Source organism: Phyllostomus hastatus, unplaced genomic scaffold (genome assembly GCF_019186645.2).
Source record: "Phyllostomus hastatus isolate PE091 unplaced genomic scaffold, TTU_PhHast_1.1 phas_contig_159, whole genome shotgun sequence".
Taxonomy (NCBI): domain Eukaryota; kingdom Metazoa; phylum Chordata; class Mammalia; order Chiroptera; family Phyllostomidae; genus Phyllostomus; species Phyllostomus hastatus.
The window spans coordinates 183,326-191,016 of NW_025333640.1; the positions used below are offsets into that span (position 1 = coordinate 183,326).

The 7,691-nt window shown below is 39.1% G+C and overlaps 1 non-coding gene and 1 pseudogene across 1 annotated transcript; one reads left to right on the plus strand and one right to left on the minus strand.

The window, feature by feature from the left end:
• Positions 1–2,510: 2,510 nt before the first annotated feature.
• On the plus strand, positions 2,511–3,367 carry LOC123813895 (annotated as a pseudogene).
• Positions 3,368–7,541: 4,174 nt separating this feature from the next.
• LOC123814251 lies at positions 7,542–7,668 on the minus strand. Its single transcript, XR_006784872.1, has one exon. It is a non-coding gene; the product is annotated as a small Cajal body-specific RNA 24 (non-coding RNA).
• Between the last annotated feature and the right edge of the window lie 23 nt (positions 7,669–7,691).

Here is a 7,691-nt window from a genome sequence, read left to right on the forward strand (position 1 = left end):
AGACTGTTATGTAAAATATTAATGTATGTCTGTGTGTGTTATATAACCTATCTCATTTACCCCTCCAGCTTTACCTCATACTTCTAAGACTGTCCTTTTACCTGTCAAAGAATGTGATGCATTTTGTCTGTGCCTTACACACAGGACTGGCATGCTCATTCAACATTACATATAAGCCTTCTACACTTAGCTTGCATCACCTTTTCCACACAGCTTTCCTTGACAGCTCCAAGTTCAACAACCTATCCTGGAGACTTCCTGAATGAATTAACTGTTTCTCCTCCTTGACCTTTACTCCTTTAAGGACAGTACCATGTCTTATTGTTTTTCTTCCCAAAGCCTAATTCCATGCAAGGCACTTAGCTGACAGTCACTAATTCTCTAGAGAGGAAAAAATCCTGAGTGAATTGGCATTATTCAGACACTACACAACACAGAGCTGCTTACTGCTGAGAGGCCCCAAGAATTGAAAGCCATAGTGAGACAAGACTAGGTAAGAGTATAATTAGAAGTTCCCTCCAGAGAGATTGTGTAAGATATATCTGTGCCAAAAACTGGCAAGGAAGTGCAATAAGATTCAAGAGCAATGGAACACTTACATGGAGCTGGGAATTCACTTTCCTTCTGTGCTAATTAATGTGACAGAGGGACTGGGCACAGAGGGCATAATCACACTGGATTGCAAGGCTCCTAATTAAGAAATACCAACTTTGACTCAGTGCTGAGAGGCATGCTCTCCTCCCCGTAGGCCTGGCCTCTAGGGCATACACAGTTATTTTTTTCCACACTAGACAAGAGCCAAGCAATGAATGCTATTCCTTCACTAATGAGCCTGGGAAAAGTATGGACCAAGGCCTGTGGAAGACTCAGCACCCTTCAAGGATGTAAAAGTGACCACTCACCCAAACACCTGCACAGCAGCATTCCGAGTGTGAAGGAAGGGTGGAGGTGTCAGGAAGGCTAATGACAGACAGAAGCCCAGTGGCCATACGCCCCTCCCATCAGGCCCCATCAGCCCAACTGACTCATCCTTTGGTGTAGGCAGGAAAGGCAGAGCCGTCTGAACTGTCAGCACTGACAAAGGGTCAGATCAGAGTTGATAAGCTGATTCTTCTCACCTGTGTCTTGCACAGGCTAATGACTACCTTACTGTGGTGTGTGGAAGACTGTCATTAACCTATCAGGAAAATATTTAAATCTACCTTGTGTGAGGCAGAAAAACTAGTTTTTAAAAAATAATGATAAATATTAAGTCAGAGCAATTGTTCAGGGTGTGAGTCTGAAACCTGTCTTTGGATTTATTTATTTAGATTCCCAAGGTGCATTTGGGTAGGTCTGAAAAAACAATCAGCTTTTATTCTGAATTTAGAAAAGTAGCACTGGGCTAAAAACATATAACTTGTGTTCCAGGTGTTGCTTACACTAAAGGGTGAGAATAATTTTCTAGGTCTTCTGTATAGTGGGAATACAATGAAAAGAACTGCTAATCTTAGCCCTTATACAAGGAGTCTGTAGAGGGACCCAAAGAAAACAGGGGAGACAAAAACAAGGACACTAGAGAAAGCTTTAGCCTCTGACCCAATAGCTACAGCAACCAGTAATAGACTAACTTCTAGCTAGGAAAAAATAAAAATATACCACTAAAGGCCTATCTATCTACTGCCGTTCCTTTTTTTTCACACATTTTGACAAACTTTCAACAAAAAAAAAACTGCAAGACATGTTAAAAGGCAAGAAGAAAACATCTAAAATGAGAAAGCAAGTATCAGAAACAGAGTGGGATATAACAGAGATTTGGGGATACTCAGATGGGGAATTTAAAATAACTATGATCAATGTTAAGGATTCTAATGGAAAAAGTGAACATACAAAAACAAAAGGGTAAATGTAAGCAAGCAAAGGAAATGCTGGAGATTGAAAAAGAAAATGCAAGGAGGAAAAAAAAACAGAGTATCTGAGAACTGTGGGACAATTACAAAAGGTGTAACATGTAATGGGAGTGCTAGGAAAAGAATGAGAGAAAGAACCAGAATATTTGAAGTAATGATGAGAATTTTCCAAAGTGAATGAATGAACGGCAGACACCAAACCACGATCCAGGGAGTTAAGAGATCATCAAGCAGGATCAATACCAAAGAAAATCTACATCAAGGCATATTATGTTTAATTTGCAGAAAAATCAATATACAATACACCTAACAAAAACCAAAAAAAGCCTAACTGGGTAACTAGGTAACTTCTGCACAAAAGGAGAAACACAAACTTCAATTAGATTCTTAAAGAAATAATGATTATAAAGATATATATATTAGAATCTGCGGAATGCATTTTAAAGCAGAGATCAGAGGAAAATTCACGGCACAAAACACTTGTCAATAAAATTAATGATTAGGGAGAAATTAATTACCAGTTAAGAAAAAATGGAAAAGCAAAATAAAACAAAAGAAAGCATAAAGAAAAATGGAGATAACAGCAGAAATTAATGGGGAAGGTGCTCGGCACTCAGAAACATGGCAGGAGCCACCTGCCAGACCGTGCCTCTGTCACCCACCATGGGCACCTCCCTCCATGCAGGTCCCCAGACCCACACCAATCATGCTATTTACATCAACAACTTCAAGAAGGATGAGCTGAAGAAGTCTCTATATGCCATTTTCTCCCAGTTTGGCCAGATCCTGCATATCCTGGTGTCACGGAGCTGAAGATGAGGGTCATGCCTTTGTCACTTTCAAGGAGGTCAGCAGCGCCACCAAAGCCCCATGCTCCATGCAGGGCTTCCCCTTCTATGACAAGCCCATGCACACCCAGTATACCAAGACCAACAGTATACTCATCATTGCCAAGATGAAAGGTACCTTCGTGAAGCAGGATGGTAAACAGGAGAAGAGGGAAACCAAGAGACCCTGACTGCTAAGAAGGTTGTGCAGGGTGGGACAGTTGCCCTCCTAGTAGGGCCTGTCCCCAGGGCCTGTCCCAGGCATGCGGCCAATGACTCGGGCTCCCTGCACCATGCACCACATGTTGGATCAGCCTCCCTACATGCCATGCCCTGGCATGATCCTACCTCCAGGCCTCAAACCCCAGCAGACCCCACCAGGGTCCATGCCCCCACAGCAGCTTATGCCGGGCCAGATGCTGCCTACCAGCCTCTTTTAGAAAACCTACAGGATCACATCTTGTTCCTCCCCCACCTGCCAGGAGACTAATGAGCTCACGCTGTCCACGTTTTTCAACCAGTTCCCTGGCTTCAAGGAGGTCAGGTTGGTCCCAGGGTGGTATGACATGGCCTTCATGGAGTGGGGACTGGCCACAGGGCTTCAAGATTACCCAGAACAACCCTATGAAGATCTCCTTTGCCAAGAAGTAGTGCCTTTTCCCCCTGCCTGCCCCCATTCCATTGCAGGACCCCTCTTTTCCCCTTGGCTTAGCTCCCTGAAGGTAAATTCCCTGGGGCAGGGGCACCACTTCTTGGAGCCACATGTGAGTGGTCACACAGCACTGTACCTAATCTGTCCGCAGCTATTGTACCTGGCACTGTTAGGCTGGAATTAAAGTTTGGTTTTGAAGTTGGTTTGTTTTTTTATGTTTTGAAAAAAATAATGAGGAAAACAGAACAGATCTAACTAGTCAAAATTCCATTAAAAACAACAACAAACCACTAGTTCATTTGATTCAGGAAAAGAAAAATATACAAAAAAAAATAGGTGTTGACCATTGAATCAGAAAGCATTTTTAAAATCGTGAGATGATTTTAAAATCATCTTTGACCTCTACACTAGATGAATTGGACAATTTCCTAGGAAAATAGATTACCAACACTAATGCCATTCAAGTAAGAAAACTTAACACAGAGCAATGTCCTTAAAAGAAATAAAAATTCCTAAAGAAATATCCCATTAAAAAACCACTTGACCCAGACGGTTTTACAGGAAGTTCTACCAAATCTTCCAAAACCAGAGTACTAATGCTGTATAAATTATTCCAGAGCATTGAAAAGGAAATTAAGAAATCCTAATTTCTCTTATGATGCAAATATAATACCTAAACCAGATAAAGAAAGTATAGAGAAAACTACAGACCAATTATTACTCATGCATACCATGCAAAATTCAAACAAAATACTAGCAGATTCTAAAACCACATTAATAATACACCATGACCAAGTGAAATTCATTCAAAATGCAAGACTTTTTTTATTGTTGATGCTATTACAGATGTCCCACATGTCATTCCCCTTTTGCCCCCCTCCACCCAGCTCCTGCCCCCACCATAGCCTTCACCACATTGTTGTCTGTGTCCATGGCTATGCATATATGCATATATGCTCTTTGGCTAATCTCTTAAGTCATATATTACTACATCAAGAGACAAAGAATCATGATCTTCATAGATGCTCAGAAAAACTGACAAAATTCAAAACCCATTCACGGTAAAAACTTTCAAGAATATAAAATACCTTCACAATATGATAAAATAAACATTTACCTTAGTTCTAAAAAACATTGTCTTAATTAACAGAAAAACAATAGGGGCCTTAACCCTAGGACAAGGCCAGAATACCCACTATTAATCACTGCTACTATTTATTACTGTACTAGAGGTACTAGCCAACGCAATTAGACAACCAAAAGTAATTACAGGCTTAAAAATTGGTAAACAATTTCCAGATTATACAATAGTATGCCTGGAAAACCCCAGAAAAGCAGTAATAAAACTTAAAAAGTAAAAGAATTCAGTAAAATAACAAGTTATAAAATTAAGATACAAAGTTAGTAGCTTTCTTATACAGAAACTATGAAAAAAGTCATAATGGTAATGAAAAATTTCATTACAATAAAAGATTAAATACTTAGGGAAAACAATGAAAACCTGTTATAAGGAAAATTTGTGTAAGAAAAAATTTTGAACATTCCTGACAAACACCAACTAGGCAAACAAATGGAAAGACATTCCCTGTTCCTGGATAAGACAACTTAACATTATCAAGATGTAGTTCTCCCATCATGAACTTATAAATTCAAGGCAATGACAATAAAAATACCAACAAGCTAATTTTAAGAGTTGGACAAGATAATAGGAAAGTATAAATATAAAAAAATAGAATACCTAGGGAAATATTTAAAAAGAAAAATCATAAGGGGAAACCAGTCCACACAGACATTAAAAATTATAATAAAGTCTCTTACAATTTAAACATTGTAACAAAAGAATAAAGTTCAGAATAAGGCCAAAGACATATAAAGCTTAGTATATGACAAAGGTGACAGCTCAAATCCCTAGGGTAAAGATGTACTTTTTAAATAAATGATCCAGATTAATGTGAAAAAAATAAAACTCAATCCTACCTCACACAATACACAAAGAAATCAATTCTACGTGGATCATAAGTGCAAATGTATATATTAAAACAATAGAACTTGTAGAAAAAAACATAGAATATCTTCTTGCCTTCAAGGTAGGCAAATATTTCTACTCAGGAAAAGAAGAGCGCTGTCAAGATTAAATGACATTAAAATTAAGAACTCATTTCATCAAAAAATACCAATTAAAACACTGAAGACACAAGCTACAAGGTGGGAGAAATGTATTTGCGAAGCACATCCAATCACAGGGCTCTGGAAGGGGTATCTGAAATACATAAATCAGTAAGGAAAAAGCAGGCAACTTCAGTATCTTATCCAACTCAATAAAATAGCTTCTTGGAAAGCAAATTTGCATAACCACTTTGGAAAAATGAACATATGCATCCCATGTGACCCACAGGTTTCAGTAAAGAGCTCACACCCAAAAAAAATACCTACACTTGTACACTATCAGAAATATTAAAATATGCTCATAGTAACATTATTCACAATAGAACTAAACTGAAATATCTAATACCCGTCCATCATCACAAACTGCTTAAACGAATTGTGGAATATTCAAAACAATGGAACACAATGAAATGTGCTAGTTAGAGATACTCAAAACAATATGCTTCCATTTCACAAAAATATTAGGGAAAATTAAGACACACACACACACACACACACACACACACACACACACACACACACAAAACTCTGACTGGTGTAGCTCAATGGACTGAGTGCCAATCTGCAAACCCAAATGTCTTGGGTTCAATTCCCAGTCAGGGCAAATGCCTAGGTTGTGGGTCAGGTCCCCAGTGCAGGGCACATGAGAGGCAACTGCACATTGATGTTTCTCTCCCTTCACTTCTAAAAAAAAGAAAAAAAAAACAGATAGGCAGAAACAAAAGAACATATACTGTATGGTTCCATTTTTATAGGGGTAAGAAAGGAAAAATCCAAACCATGTTGGCTTTTTCATCTACAGAGAGTAAGGAAGGGTTTGTCATTTAAATGAGACACGAAGGGGTATCAGGAATGCTGGTAATACTCTTTCCTGCCTGATTACATGTATTCACGTGATAATTTTCCTCTACATGTGTGATTTAAGCATTTTTCTGCATTTCCCTACAACCGGTTTTAAATATTATCACACACAAATAATCAACACTGTAGGAATGACTTAGACATTACTAATAAACAGAACATGCACAGACTTCATGACCCAGCAATCCCACACTGTGGAAATAATTCACCAGTGCTCCAGGAGACATGTACAAAATTTCGTAAAGCAGCATTGCTCATAACTGGAAAAATGGAAACAGTCCAGTAACTATACATCAGCAGTTGAAAGGGTAAATTGGGGGACAATACATAATCTGAAAGTGAAAATGAAACTACGTATGTAGTCATTACTGTGACTCTCAAATCACTGCTAATCTGACCACCATGATATGTAACTTGACTTCTGCAATGACCTAACAGGTTTGTTTTAACCTGTCCCTCTACTTAGCCTATCAACCCGAAGCCACTGTGATCCTTTAAAATCAACTGTATAGTTGCCACTCCTCTGTTCAAAACCTTCTACATTGAGAATGAAAGGCAAAGTCCTCCCACTTAAGCCACAGGATGTGCCCATGGATCAGGACCCTCATGTAGCTCTGACCTCATCATCTTCTGTAGCTCTCAAGCTTGATCCACTCCAGTCACACTGGCCCCTTTATCCTATGCACATTTTTTCATGGCCTTTGAACTGCTGAGGGTGTTCTTCTCCACATTATAATATGACCCACACTTACAGGTCACTTACATCTCTGCTCAAATGTCTCCTGTAACAAGCTCCCCCTATCCACTCCATAGCTCCCCTGAAGCCCACATTTCTCTCCATCATCACCATGTTTAATTTTTCCTCCACTGCACTGCCCACCATATATTTACAAATTTTCAGGTGCCACAACCCTATGTAGAATGGAAGCAACTTGAAGGCAAATATCCTAATGCACTCTATAGACCTGGGGCACGGAACAAGCCCTGACATAAAGATGGGCCTGGAACCAGACACCAGGGTTTAGATACAAGCACTACTACTTGCTAACATGCTGGCCTCAGACAAGTCACCAGGCTTCCTAGCCTGATTCTCCATGTGCAAACGCAATTGACAGCACCTGCATTTTCAGCACTTTTGTTTTTTAAATATGTCAGTAGTGGAACGATCCACCCTTTTACTTGCAAAAGGTGAACAGGAAGCTACTGTATTTCTTTAAGACATTTACAAAGTTTTCTTCACCTTATGAAGAAACTGAATAAAAGTAGATGTCCACTCAATGCAAGTTCTTCAATACA